Source organism: Alosa pseudoharengus, unplaced genomic scaffold, assembly GCF_046254945.1.
Source record: "Alosa pseudoharengus isolate Yale_2024_CS ecotype anadromous, Long Island Sound unplaced genomic scaffold, YU_APseudo_1.1 YU_APseudo_1.1_scf_4, whole genome shotgun sequence".
Lineage (NCBI taxonomy): Eukaryota > Metazoa > Chordata > Actinopteri > Clupeiformes > Clupeidae > Alosa > Alosa pseudoharengus.
Window position 1 is genome coordinate 20,779,906 of NW_027468774.1, and position 15,810 is coordinate 20,795,715.

The following is a 15,810-nucleotide window of genomic DNA, read 5'->3' on the forward strand; positions in this document are numbered from 1 at the left end:
TTCTCTCAGTTACACACACACACACACAGTGGATAGCACTCAGACTGGTTTGCATACCAACTGCCATTGTTTGATCCACCCAACCTCCCACTGTCACACACATGCGGGTCTCTACACAGGGAAGGTAGACTTAGGTCTAAATATAAACACCTCACACACACAAACACACAAAGAGAGAGAGAGAGAGAGAGAGAGAGAGAAAAGGCAGAGCGTACATGCTGGCCAACTGCACGCTTTATCAAGCAGAAAAATAGAGTACTATTCCACCTACGGCTAAAGGCACAGGCTTAGCAGAGGAAAAAACATGATGTTTATAATATAAGGCTTTGGTCTAATCTGAGAAAAACAAAAGCATAAACAGCATTTCAGAATTATGTGTAGTTGAACAAGATAACCAGAGTGAGCCATCACAATATTACAAAATCTCCAAGGGTCAAATACTGTGTCAACTACACTCTACCCACTATGTTTATTTTCTAAAGGTTTCCATGGGATTTAACAAGAAAGAGTTCAGTGTTGTGTAACCTGATATCTGTTCACACCAGCCTGATTTGGGCAGATTGCTCCATTTAACATCCACTACCCAAATTTGTATTACCCAAAGTTATATTCCCCCAATATGTACTATTCAGCTATAAAGTGCAGTAGCCAGGATTCCAGCTGTCACTCGAAAGACTGAGGGCCATTTTAGACCTCTAACCCGAGACAGCCCCAAGCTCACAGACACACAGCGCATCCAGACGCTGTTGGCTGAGCTGGGAGAGATTAGACCCTCTTCAATCATATGTTACTCAAGTGTAAAAACGACACACCACCAACATCACCAAAAGGGAGGCCATGGGTTATGTGATGATTTTGTTTATACCATGGTCTAGGTTGAAAAGGGTGTCGTTTAAAAAGTGATATACTACACCTATAAAATTATTATGACGTTGCTTGACAACGCCTGAGTTAGTCCGCTCAGCTGTGACTTATCAACATTCCACAGCGTTGCGATAAACAGCTGAAAAAAACTAGTATTAATAATTGATTTCATATTTATTTATTTCGTATATGAAAATGGTATAAACGGGATAATGCCCTTCGATGCGTCCATTATCAGAAATAAATGGACTTCGCGGAAGCAACCGTCCTCTGCCGCGTCGTCCATTTATTTCTGATAATGGACACCTCGTCGGGCATTATCCCTTACTTATATCACACTACTGATCCATTTCCTTTTTTTCCTCTGTAGCACTTTTAGTATTTATTTACAGTAAGGTTTGCTGTGACCTTATCTGAAAGCCATTTGTGAGCTCTTAATGACCCAGTATGGTTTAGGGAAGGTTTACGGCCTCAACAGTTTTGTGTGCAGGCCAGCATGACTGAACAAACAATTAGAGTCTAGCCAAAGAAACAGGCACACAGCTTGAAGCATCAGGTAAATAAATGAGGAAGCTTAAAACATCACAAACTAGCTCGGAAGCATTATCCCAGTTGCGAAATTGCAAAGATACAGACTTACAAATACATGGCAAATGTTTTCACTTTAACGTTTCAGAAACACACAAAAATGCTGTTATTGTGGAATTTTACTTCTCTTGAAAAGTTAATCAGACAAATCCTGCAGAAGAACTCTCCTTAGCATTCTGATAAGGCATCTGAGTATCTCTCTGTATTAAAATATCTCAGTGCTCCACTAGAGCTCAGCTCCGCTTTGGCCAGGGTCGGGAGGGAGAGAGGCAAACAAGTCTTGATGGACCAGACACTGGTCCCCAGGGTGCTTCTGCAAGGCTCTCTTGCCCTGATTTTCCAAAGGTCTGCTTGGTAAAAGAGAGATGCCTTCCTATAAGTCTGCTTCAGTCAGACACCCTGTCCCCAGGTCAGGTCCAGTCTGGAAATGAGCAACTGAGGAGAGCATGCGAGTCCATTCTGTCTGTGGTCTACCAATCAGCAAGTACATGGGAGTGGTTTAGTTGATGGCTGAAGGCATGCACTACCATTTATCGAGAGTTGACTGTGAATAAACTCAAGTGTAGCTAACAGAGCCTTAGGTGAGGGAGTCATGGGGGCGACATTACATTCAACATATTGATATGTTTTTGCACATATGTTTAAGGTAAAGTAATCAATATCACATTGTATCTAATCACTAGCTTTTGAATTGTAATCCAAATTGACATTTTTGCCTATACCCAGCCCTTCTGGCTGATCTAATCACATGCGATGTCATTTTGGTCAATGTTCACTCTGTACGCCCATAACTCAATTGGTATGAAATGGAACCATTACAGCCCATGAGTGCAGAGAGTGATAGCAAAGCCAAGGCAGCAAACTGGATATTACTTACCAACATATGCCCTAATGGATCGATCCTTTATCAGGATATGGTGAGCTTTGTATCTTTGTAATGAGACAGAAAACAAGGTTTGTCCATGGCTACACTCAGCAAACACACCATGCTGGATACATGTTGCTGACACTGTATTGGTAATCTCTTGGAGCCTCTTTCTAACTGGCACTGCAACAAATAATCTACTCACCTTAAGAAATTAAGTTGCATTCTAATTCCATTTGTTAGCAGTGAGCTGCAGAATCCAACCACTGAATCTGCATGCGACAGCAGAGTTTTTGTAGGCCCTTACAAAGCCTTATACATGTAGGTCCTCAGACAATTGACAGATGTAGGCTATGTAAAACACAGGGTTATGTGAGGATACTATAAAAAATATAACCAGCCAACAGAATCCCTGCATACACACACACACACACCACCACACCACAGTCTACTCTCCCTCATGTCACTCCCAACCTGTTCTGCTGTTAGACAAACACACACACACACACACACACACACAGACAGACACACACACACACACACAGAGAGATACATCAGAGAGAAGGGAACTGCAAAGGAGGAAGTAAAATAATTCACATGAGAAGCAGAAAAAGAAAAGAGGGCTCCTTGAATTTGATCAAACAGAAACAGATATTTCTGAAGCAAGACTGTAAGTGTGGCCCCAGCTGTGGCGCAACTGGCTGGGGCAGCTGCACCGTACGCCGGCGACCCGGGTTCGATTCCCGCCCCGTGGTCCTTTCCGGGTCCCACCCCTGCTCTCTCTCCCATTCACTTCCTGTCACTCTCCACTGTCCTATCATTAAAGGCATAAAAAAAAGACTGAAAGTGAGGGGTGGGACGACGTTTATGTTTTCTTTGGTCTTCGTCTCACCAGTGTAAACGAACATCAGGTGGATGAGGACCACGACAGACAGCAGTCTGACAACCCTCACCATTCCTCTGACCAGAGAGAGAGAGGACTGCATCTGCTGTGGCTATACAATCTTCACATCCTTCATCATCACCTTCATCATCAGTGGCCCATCTCCTCTACATCCTCCTCACCATCAGCTGTGCTCCTTAGCATTCCTGTCCCTCGGTTATAAAGATGGAGCCTTCTGACCTGCATGTAATGTAATCACTACACACACATTTGAGCAGGAAGGGGACATTTACCAGACACCTCCCTTTCCTGAGAACAGTGTGTGGTAAACAGCTCTCTCTCTCTCTCTCTCATCTCTCTCTCTCTCTCCGTGTGAATAATAGCCCCCAGTGGACTCAACACAGCAAGGGAATTTCCTCCCTCATGCTCATCATGGATACCACAGAGGAGTCCTTCTAAGAAACAAAGGCCAATGGTCTCTGGTTCCCAAGGAAGCATGCAAACTGAGGGGTCGCTGGGGCAGGGCAGGTGCATCCTTGATGGGACTTCATGTTAGGGCGTTATCCATGGACATCAACTTGTCAGAGTAGCACAGGTGGTAGTTTTTTGAATGTGCTTGCTTGCTATGCTGTTTACTCTACATGTACACAGTTCCACTCTGGTCTCCACCACTCCATCCTTGGAGACCAGAGCTGCTAGTATTTATGCTAACATCCCTGGATCTGGCATCTGTCACTAGCACATCTCTCATCGCTCCGGGGAATGAGATTATCTCTCTGTAAAGTTCTGTATCCAGCCACAAATGTATACATGCATACATATACATACATCCTACTTATTTTAGCATATTTTAATGTTTAAGTTGTGAAGCTATATGCAATGGGCTTGTGACAAATAGGATCATGTGAAATCCTACCCATGTCTCCAGCACAGCCTGCTAGCCTACTGTAGGTTAATCTGAGTATTGTCTATGTAAGAAATAACTTCAACATGGTAGTAAAACACAGATTTCAATATCATGATGGTAACTCCCAATTCGTTTTTTTCTGCAAAAAAATGTATGATTCTAGGCTCAGGCACTCTTCATTGCGTTGATTTTCTCGTTTTTATAGGTCATCCTTGACACAGTCCTCGAAAAAACAGAAAGGCAGGCTAACCCAGCGGCACTGCTGGTTACCACACACATCTGAAGGCCTCCGCGGAATGCTGTTGTAAGGACTATGCATGACAGTTCTCACAGGAGATCTCTACAGAAACACAACACTATTTCAGCATATAGGAAAATAGTATCAAAATAAGAAGAGCAATAACACTGTGAAATATAATGCCAACACAGCACTGAGGAATCCCTGCGCGAGGTTGTGAGCAATGGTGGACAAACACTTCTTGAGAAAGAAGCACAGAAATTGTGGGGAAGCATGCACAATCTCTTTAAATTCACTATGAACTCAATTCATTATTGAATACACACACACACACATTAAGCACACACTAAGCACACACACACACTGTGTACATATACATCACATATGCACACCTCCCAAACATTTATTCCCTCACTGTATAACACATTACTACAACACATCAAAGATGAGGGCAGAGTCAATGGAGAAGGAGAGGGGGGTGTTGTTCAGCAGTTCAGCAGTCTGTTTCAGAGGAACAATGAGGTGTGACGAGAGCAGGAAAAAGGGGAAGCCAGAGGTGTCAGACAGAGCCCTAGCAGTGGATTCCATCGTGAAGTGAAATCTGAGGGTTTATTAACGTGAAAGCCTGTCACTATGCTGTAACATACTCAGACACACAGAGAAAGAGAGAGAGATGGCGGTAGCTGGGGCAATGCTAACAACCCCACAAAATAAAAAATCTTTTATATAGAAGATAAGGCATTTATCATTATCAATTATCCATCGATAGTTTGTAGCATTTTACTGAGATAAGCCTCCTCCCTGGCTAAATGGAGCCCACTCCAGAGTAGGAATATGCTGCGGTAGTCTGTGACATAGTGCTCAAAGCTCTAAGTCTGGGGATGGAAACGCAATCATTTTAATGGAAGTGGTGTCCCGTTCATAATCACTATGGGGACACGGGCATGGTGTGAGGGTAGGAGAGAGAGAGAGAGAGTGTGTGTATAAGAGAGAGAAAGAAAGAACTGTATGGTAATTGTGGTGTATTGTGGTGTGGTGATGAGATATGTGTGGCTCCATTAAAGCTAGGAATATTACATTCAATGTATCATATTCACTATTATATTCTTCTTGCTTTACCCTGTAATTATAGTAGAATTATCCATTACAACTTCAGCTATGTGAATATGAGTTAGTGTTTGAAACATGAGATGTCGGCAAAGAAGAGAGAGGAAAGAAGAGAATAATGCATAATTTAACTCTACAGAAATAATGCAAACTTCCACCAAGGTTCTATCTTCCAGGTGATATTGACACCTCAGTTTACAAAATGTAATCACACATCTAGACTACATTTAGAATTCAAGTTAAACTTCATGTCTTGTGCTAGCATGGAGGGTATTCATTAGGGAGTCCAACTCAGTGTGTATGCCTAGTAAAAAATGTAATAACATGATTGTCAATTATTTGGAGCAAATGTGCACCATCATCTCACTCATCCACCACCCACACACACAGCCACACACATCCACCCACCCACCCATCCACATACACACACACACACACACACACACACGCACACACACACACACACACACACACACACACACACACACACACACACACACACATATGGTCATGGATCTCCAGAGTTCTAATCAGTGTAGCATTGCCATGGCACCCCACTTCATGCCCAACACTTTACAATTACTGGAGCCCCACAGCACACATCAGGTACTCTGGGACCAACTGGTATTAACTGGGATCAGTCTCCATCCACCAGCCCTGTACGTAAGGGATCTGAAGAGCCAGCCCCTGAGGGATCTGAAGAGCCAGGCCCTGAGCCAGGCTTAGGCTGGAGGAGGTAGCCCACTAACATTTCACTCACAAGAGGGATGAAAATGTCACAAATACACATGCTCACACACACACACACACACACACACAAACATGAACACACACACACACACACACACTCACACACACACACACAAACACACACACACACACACAGACACACACACAGACACGCATACGTCAGGATTCATTAGGCATGGGCAAGTGCCCTCCACTGGGCCTGATCCAGCTCCACTGCTGTAAATAGCGAGCGGTGACACCAGACGAGGCGACCCAACCCCAGCCAGCCAGACGCTGCTCCAGCTCCACCAGGGCCACAGCAGCCGTATCCAATCACACCACGGTTAGGGAGCAGAGTGCTTTAGAGGGCAAGGTGCCCTCCATGACCGCAGTACCTTCCCTTTATTGGAGCAGAACAGTGGCTCTCAATACTGCCTGAACTCATGATCAGCATGAGCAGCAGCCTGGATTTACGTAGCTGGTCCAGAGCATTAGAATTCACTGACTACATTCAGGCCTGAAAATGGGATATGCCACACAGAGGAGACCAGAGAGGAAGAGAAAGATGTGTCTGGAGGGGAAGACCAAGATGTATGCACAGAATGCAGCAGGGCCATCTACCCATGGAATACATATAGTGCAATAAGTTTCCTTTGAGTGTAACAATAACAATAATTCTTGTCATTTTCATGGATTTAGGTAGTTTCCCAAGTTGCTTTAGTTGTTACAGGTGTAATGAGAGGCTAATTACTTCATTCATTACATGATTATGTGGTGGCTATCTCTTTTTGCTACTGTACCATAGCAGAGAGAAAGAGAGAGAGAGAGAGAGAGAGAAAGAAAGAACAAACAATACCAGTAGAAACACCCAGGACTGGTTGTGGCATTAGAGAATTTACAAACACAACGCAACGCAATGAGGAAGCACATAGGCAATTCCACAGAAAATTGACTTTTTGTCACATCCATAACGCCAGTGAAATGCCTTGGCATTTGTATGATGTGAATGAACATTCATTTTTTGTGCATTTTGTCTCATGTACATTCTTCAGCCAAAAATAGCAAATGCTCAAATTTCATGTAATCATTCACATCATACCATACCATCACATTTTATTGGCGTTATGGATGTTACAAAAAACATAATTTTCCATGGAATTGCCCACATGTTACATCAGCATTTAACTGTCCTCACAACAACGGCTACATCATCAACGGCTATTACATCATGTGACTAAAGATGACATTGTCAGATAGACTGTCAGAACACAGAACTAGGAGAACATCCTCTTGTAGTGGTTACCACACACACACACACACACACACACACACACACACAGACACAGACACAAACACAAACATACAGACACACATGCCACAACCATCTTTCAAAACATATGAACTGGTGGTGTCACATACTGGATTAGGGCCAGTAAGACACTCCAGTCCGTGTCATGGGCAGCCAACAGAGAGTGCTGCTGTAAACCAGATCAATACCCGCGCACAGACACCAGCCGCCAGACACCCACCCTCAGACCACCCCTGGGCCCCATGACGGCAGCCTGCAATCACTGAGCTGTCAGGCAGGAGTGTGCGCGGGAGGTCAAGGTGTCCTCCATAACTGCAGCAGTGGCCACTCTAATGAAAAGAGGAAGGACTCTGAGGCCCCGGTTAATAGACCCAGATGTCCAGGACATGGAAGGGAACATGCCGAGGACGCCTTGATTAGAGCGACGCTCAGGGGTGAGCAGGGACACCTTTTGACGCCTGTGGTATGGACATATGGAATGAGGGAGAGAGAAAGATCGAGAAGGAAAGAGAGAGAGAGAGAGAGAGGAAGGAAAAAATACACAAGAGAAAAAGAGTAGAAGCAGCAGACAAGTATCCTGGGGAGAATAGCATGATGTATCAGGCAGCAGACCATCTGCTCATGACTATGGGTGTCTCCTGAGGAACTGACAGGGCCCTACAACAAAGTTATAGTGAACACAACTAGCTTCATAATAAGCTTTACTGCACTGCACTAAGGGAGCAGAAAAGAGGGAGGTGACCACCTCTATGTCCCAAACCACAACCAACACTTAATCAGTGGGTGCCAGATGGGTGATCTACTATCAGTTCATCAATCTAGTTACCAGTTTGGCTTTTCCAGGCCATGGGAGTGATGGTTATAAATGAAAACAGGAGCCCTACTCTTCGTAACCACCTCTGTGAGTTGATGAACCCAGGATATGTATTCTGGTTAGCTGTGTAATTGGAGATGTGTAAATGCAGATGGAGACGCCTGCTGTGCCTGAGCCAGGTCCAGGTCCATCCATCCGTGTAGAACAGTGAGTCTGAGGCATCTCATCTCTGGGCAACCAGGCAGCTGTCTGAGTCACCACAGGCTACTCTCCCTCATGTCACTCCCAACCTGCTCTGCTGTTAGACAAACACACACACACACACACACACACACACACACACACACACACACACACAGACACACCTACACCTACACACAGACACACTCCTCACAATATGCATGCATGTGCACCCACACACACATTCACAGTGTTGTAAATCTGACTGATGGTTTAATTCAGTTATGTTTCTGACAGGCCATAAACCCTCACACACATCACCCATCTCTATTCTTCCAATAGAAGGAGGATTGCTACAAGGCTACAAGCTACAACTTACTCAGATGTAAGTTAAGGGTATTTATATTCTAAGTTTCCTTTCCCTGCCTCTTCCCCGCCAAAACCGATCAGCAAACTAGTACTTAGCTATGTTGCATACAACCATGCACTCTTCACAAGAACAACATGGATTTTTTCTCCATTGCAGGTTGGCGCGTGAAAGGATTATGTCTGAGGAGGAGTGTGTAAAACAGTCCAAATGATACTAAGATGGATCCCTACTGTGAAGATCAAACATTTGTCTCAAGATTTTGGCTCGTACTGCTTAAAGAGCAAATAAATATCACTGTTGTTTGGAGGAGACGCGTCAACAGAGATAAGCTTCAAAGTAGCAGTTAATCACCTATGACATCACTAAGACGGAAAAAAACATAATTTTCCCACTGTGAAAAAGATACAATACAAAGGGGGGTGTGTTGGAGTTGGAGTAGCTGTTGTGGTCTGTGTCTCTTCACTTTGCCATTAACACGGGTCTCTAGGCATGCACTAAAACAGACCATTAACACGGGTCTCTAGGCATGCACTAAAACAGACTGTCAACCCACAATCCCCAATACTCTTGTCATCTCAGCTCAACACTCCTGAAGAAGAGCTCTCCTTGTATTGAGGTGGCACATGCATTAGCTCCTGCTGTTATGATAAATGTATGACATCGAGGGTCAACAGACAGACACCACTACCCTGCTTTGCCACCTTGGCCTCATTCTGTGGTACAAAACCCGGATGTCTGCATTGGTACATTGGTACAACTTGAACATGTCCACCCTACATGGGTAATTTCACCAACATGATTTTTGACATTTAATCTCATCTGTGCTTGGTGAGGATTGAATGTGGTCACGTCCGGTTCATGTCGGGTCACGTCTGACCCTGCGGACGAGAGGCAAGCCGACATCGGAGGAAGTCGGAGGAGAGTCTGAGAGAGTGGCGACTCTGAAGCGGAGTGGGAGCGGGTCTCCCATCACTTCTCTGTCTGAGCCGGAGCCCTGGTGGAGGAGAGAGATGAGGGGGCGGTTTCGCTCGACCCACTTTTCCCCCCACTGCCTCACAGAGGCAAGTGTGTGCTAGCTGGAGACACACACACACAAACATGTACACACAAACACACACGCGCGCGTAGTCTTTCCAACAAACCTCCTAAGGGGTAGTGGAATTCATGAGGTAATAAAGGTAGCTTGTTAGATAAACTGACAAACAGGCTTCAAATGTGTCATCCTTGGCAAACAACTGACAAACAGTCTTACACTGAATACCCAGCAGTCTGCCTCTCCCACGCAACCAAATCCTCACAGTCTGGGACTAGCTTTATGCAAATTGACATTTCAAACTATTACACTATGAAGAGTCATGTTTGACAAAATCCCATGTGAGTGTCTCAGCTACTTAGTGCTTCATGCTGGGGGATATGGAACATTAGGAGAAGCCTTTACACTCAGCCGTGTTCTAGTACTCCACATAAAGCCACATTATACCATTGAACCAATTTAACCAGTGTATGTCTAGTAGCCATAGTGTGTGTGTGTGTGTGTGTGTGTGTGTGTGTGTGTGTGTGTGTGTGTGTGTGTGTGTCGGTGTGTGTGTGTCTGTGTTTGTGTGTGTGTGTGTGTGTGAGGCCTGTGTGCACTAAACCCATCCTCGACCTGAAGCTGACTCAGAGGCTGGGCGGATGGCTGGCTCAGGTGTTCTCTGGCCACACACTTTGATATCAAATAACGTCCCAAACCAATGCACCACCTCAAAGCTGCACGACAGTCTTTGAGGACCTCACTTGGATTTTAGTCCTTTAACTTGATGCCTGTTTTGTCGTGGATCCTGTGTGCTCTTTTAGAGCAACACAAAGGTCAACATGTTACACCAATAAGAGATCACTACATTTCTACCCATTTACACAAAAGAAGTCAGCTAGACACTAGCCTTCACTTTTCCTCAGTTTTATCTCTACAGGTGAACCTAACAACTGCTTTAGTCAGCCTCAATGCCCCTCTGAAAGAACATATTACAGAAACCTTAGAGGTACATTTGGTACCATCTCTAGATTATGACTATGAAGGAAGGGCCAACAAAACTTAGCATTCTCAATAACGCCTATTTTCTGAGTTGTCAAGGTTGTATTACAAATGAGCCTAATAAACACATGTTTTGTCGCGACCCCCATGACAAGTCAGTGGCATTGTCATAAGAGTTTAGCCCTAGAACACTGTGGCTGACACACTCAATCACATCAATTCATGGCCATTAGTGTCCAAACGGCACGTTCATTATGACATTATGACAGACTGTCGGTTGACTTAGTCAGGCGTACTGCAATGCTGCTGTGAGCACACATGTGTTTACAGTGCAGCCAGTGATGTGTGTGTTAATCTCACTACACGGCCATGACAGGCTGACCTATTGACAAGCTCTGTGTCATATAACACCATCAACAGCCACCGCAACCCTTGGGAGTATTATACTATCTGGCTTTGTGTCCTAAGCAGTGTACTTGTTATGTGAAGACTTTGCTGGTAAGAAGTTGGGAGAGGAGAGGAGAGGGAAAGACAGGAGAAGATTAGATGAGAGGAGAAGAGAGAAGAGGAGAGAAGTCCAGAGAACTGGCTAGAGTGGATCAATTTTCCATCTCCATGGGAAGGTCAGATCCAGTGGCAAGTGTGCAATCGATAAAAGTTCAGAATCACACGGAAAGCGCTTACCTTGAGACTTCAGGGGGCAGTCAATCTCCAGCCTGCAACTGTGTCTGCATTGGGCCACAGAGGTGTGTCATGTATCATGGCTCACAATAGCCTATGGTAGCCTACGGTAGAGGAACACCACAAAGGACTGAACACAGATGTCCTGATACACACACACAAACACACATAGGCTACTCAATGACAGTGGCCACAGGGCATCTTCTGTAATTGACTGACAATTGTTTAAAAGGCTGGTTTATGGCTGATTCTGTACCAAAACAAATAAGACGAGTAAGGTCAGTAATGGCAATAAGCAGATGTTATGACATGTAAATAGCAATGTAATATAATAATATACCACCTGGTTTTCATAGGCCTATATTAGAAAGTTTTGACATAACACTCAGGCAAACTGAGGAGTCAATGACAAGTAGGCTATATCCTATGCTGATACACACAAACTTTCAGAAATAATGATCAATTATATTTTGATTAAGCTGAAACGTAGGAGAAACATGAACCATTTGACGTGAAATTAGGGACATCTGACTGAAATCATAGACAACGCCTCCGACTGATACTGAATTAGAAAGCATTACAGGTAACACTCCACACATCCACAATTAGGTCTGGCAATATACACAAGTCACAAATAGCCTACATCTTTACAAACATGATGTTGTCGAACCAACGATATCTGTTTCGTATGACTTTGCGTAGGGTACGCTACCACCTAAACGATTTGAGAAGGCGAAAATAAGATTGTAGCCTAGGCCTATCTTTCTATACAAGCGAAAGCAGAGTTTATATTGTAACCTACGTAGGCTACTACAACGTCAATGACTAGATAACGAAACATTTATTGACGTTATCCATTAAAACAAAAATTCTGCCTTGGATCCTTCCTTGGCTAATAATGGTGGGTCGCATACCATAAAATTACAGACGTGCGTCAATGCAGAGGAGCCAATGCAAACACTGGTAGCCTTGAAAAGGTATGTTAATTTGTTCATTACAGTGTAACCATGGAGAACTAAAGACTGGAGCTAAAGATTGATAATTTTCTCTCAGTGACAGCTGCAACCCGCTCCTCTTCCTTGTGCCAGCATCACTGTCACTCCCATCGCGTATTTTCAGAATCAAGACACGCAAAGCAGCATCCAAGGTAGCCGCGACAATCAAATGACTTGGGCGGATTTGAGTCCTTGACAATACAGTACCTCCGACCACACCATACGTGTACACGGGCGTGAGAGTCTTACCGAGTGATCTGCAGCTCATCTTGGGCTCATTCGGTCGGATGCTATCACAGTATCTGAAGCTCACGGTTAAAGCGGAGCCCAAGTGCGAGATGAGGTCCGCGCCCGTGGACGAGCATCGCTCCCTGCCAGTCGTCAGCCCAGAGATGACAAATCAAGGAAGCAGCAGTGAAAACAGGAGGGAGAGGAAACCGCACTCAGACCTTGAAAGGGTAGAACAATCAAAACAGAGTGGTTGGGATAAAAGGGCCTGGGTATTTCCATTCACACGATCTGGGATTGATTAATCAGGAGGGGGCGTGGGAGAGGGGTAGCCTATTTTCGTGAATGGGGGAGACAACCCAACCACGCCTCCCTCGGCCCAATGTAATGTTGTCCCCACTAACTAGGAAAACACAATGACCAAGCCAGCTGACTTGACTTGTCTTTCTGCAGTGGAACCAAGCTATCAGTGAACCCAAACATAGCTTTCTAGACTTCAGACTAAATTTAATGCGGTGTTATGCATCAAAACTATAACTAATAGTTATATACACATTTTAAATGTAACTATGTATAATGTAGCCTATAACTAAATATTATACAAAAAACAGAATGCAAAGTTGGAACACAAGTAATGTGCAAAATGGATTTGTCCTACCTGATCATCTAGAGCCACCCAGTGGTGGGATAAATGTTGTCACAGCATCAGGAACGCCCCAGAGCCCCCCCCCCACCAAATAAACCTTGAGGGTTTGAGTGTTGAGATAAGACTGTTTCATTTTGTTCTTTCGTAAAAACTCTTCATCAAACGTGTTATTGAATAGTCTTTCAAAATGTGGGATATGTGGGAAATTACGAAATTACACTTGGAGGAATTTGCCATAAAGATGAACCATTAAATTGTTTTTTTAAAGTTAAAGTGAACAGGTAGAATTCAGTTCAAAAAATGATTATTTAGAAAATCCCTCTTCAGAGGATTCTAATTGGAATTTATGGAATTATACTAAAGAGCCATTTTCTGTATCTTTGTCACTTGGTGTCCTTGAAGAAAGAAAAGTCAAGAATCTATAGGCTAACTTTAATAACTGACATACTGCAGTCTATACAGAATTGCAGATGATTGTTTAGTTCCTCTCCATCTGCCACATGTGAACTCCAACATGACCTGTAGCTGCTGCAGTGAGATGCTTCATGGGGTCTTTGGAAATGTTTTTGTGTGTGCCCCTTCTCTGTCCTTTAAAGTCCCTGTAAACGAAGAAAATGTTTTTGAGTCTGTCACATAACAGAAAATGGTGCCATTAACCCCTCAGAAAAAATATGATTGAATAAAAGACACTGACAAGTATGTTAAATTAGGCTTCAATATCATGAAAATATGATTGGTATAGTTTGCTCTTAAACAGTGTGTGCAGGTCCGCTGACTGCACTGAGGCCACACGTTAACTGTCCTATAACAGATCCAATCATTCTCTAAACCAGCAGAATAATTTGTGCAATTCTTCAGCCAGATAAATGAGCTAATTAGTGAAAACGCCAAAATTGTGCTATTGTGCTATGCAGAAATGCATATTTTTCACAAAATGTTTTGTAGTTTTCTAAGCTATTCAAAATGTTTCCAAACCAAAATGTTGGGTTACAGGATTCGGGTAAGGTAGAATGTGAATGCATGGCAAACACTCTAGATATAGGCAGCCACTCTGAACATGATCCTTCTCTGTTGTAGCTTAACTCACTCAGAGGTGGAAAGCTCATACCACATATTTGCTTCAACTATTCAATGAACCAGCTGATCCTAACTAGCAGAACTGCTCAGCCAGGAAATGGGCCGCTTAGCGGTATCACCCGTGTTATGTGTACAGGCAGGCACAACAAATGCATAGCACATTTGGGGTTTGTCCACCTGCTCACTCAAAGAGGAGGGGGTTAAGCTAAATGAGGAGATTACCACATCATCATTGCACCCAATTACTTACGACCGGCCCAAAAATTGGACATTGAAAATTATGTTTGGCTGTTTATTCCAGTAGTAGGCCTACCACTCAGTTTACAGTCTTTACACATGATTTTAGGGGTAGTTTCTAAACCCTTCTCCCATTTTGGTTTACAGGGACTTTAAATAATTGTCTCTTCTGGAATCTTCAGTCCATGCCTTCCAGTTTGTGCTTACTGTCTATCTTCTTCTATCCCTCTTTTTCCATTCCAATCATTTCCTTTTTCATCCCATCCTCAGTTTCTTCTGCTGTCACCCTCTCTAACTCTTCATATGGTCCACTCCGGTTTCACTTTCCACTTGTCTTTGCTACGTCATTCTCCACCCACCCTCTCTGCGTCCTCTGTCTCCATCCTCCTCCATCCTCCATCCAGACTGCACTGCCACCACACCACCCTCAGCTCCACCCTCCTGCTTTCTATGGCTCCACATCCTCTCCTTTGCTTTTAAGTCTAATGTCGCCATCTAGTGGGAAATTATTTAATTTCATCTCCTGTTTGAACTGTTGCATTATGCATCCAACATACTGTATATTTGATTGATTGTATTAAACATTAAAAATGCCGTCCTTCAGCAGGAGCATTTGTTGTATTGCTGTTTTAAATTGGAAGATGTATCATTGTTATACACAGTTATTTGCTAAGCTGGGTTGAGTCTTCTATAACATAATGACAAGCTGCATTACATTTGAATTGTTTTCAGCTCCCCAGACAACAAAGTCCTCAGGATGACTGAAATGCCTGTCACATGAGAGAGAGAGAGAGAGAGAGAGAGAGAGAGAGAGAGAGAGAGATTTGTCACCTCTAAGGATGTCTAAGTAAGTCATTTACATGCTTACATGATACAGCTTTTTTGTTAAATTAAACTTGATATGGGTGGTCATTTGAATACAAGGCCGGGCTGTTACTATGAGTGCATTGTTATATCCAAGGCAGCAACAGACATACTGGAAGGATGGGTCAGTTACAGCTCAAAGGAAGAAAATAAGTACTTTTCACAACACATCAATCCAATTAATTTGCTATACAAAATAATAATTCACACAAAC

The 15,810-nt window shown here is 43.6% G+C and overlaps 1 protein-coding gene across 1 annotated transcript in view; it reads right to left on the reverse strand.

Moving 5' to 3' along the window:
- Positions 1 to 12,908, reverse strand: part of tex2 (testis expressed 2) — a 28,762-nt gene extending 15,854 nt beyond the window's left edge. The window contains exons 1-2 of the mRNA XM_076265230.1: positions 12,794 to 12,908; positions 11,553 to 11,653 (exon numbers count right to left, since the gene is read on the reverse strand). The gene's annotated coding sequence lies outside the window, so the exon portion shown is untranslated. The remainder of the gene's footprint in view (positions 1 to 11,552; positions 11,654 to 12,793) is intronic.
- Positions 12,909 to 15,810: the final 2,902 nt, after the last annotated feature.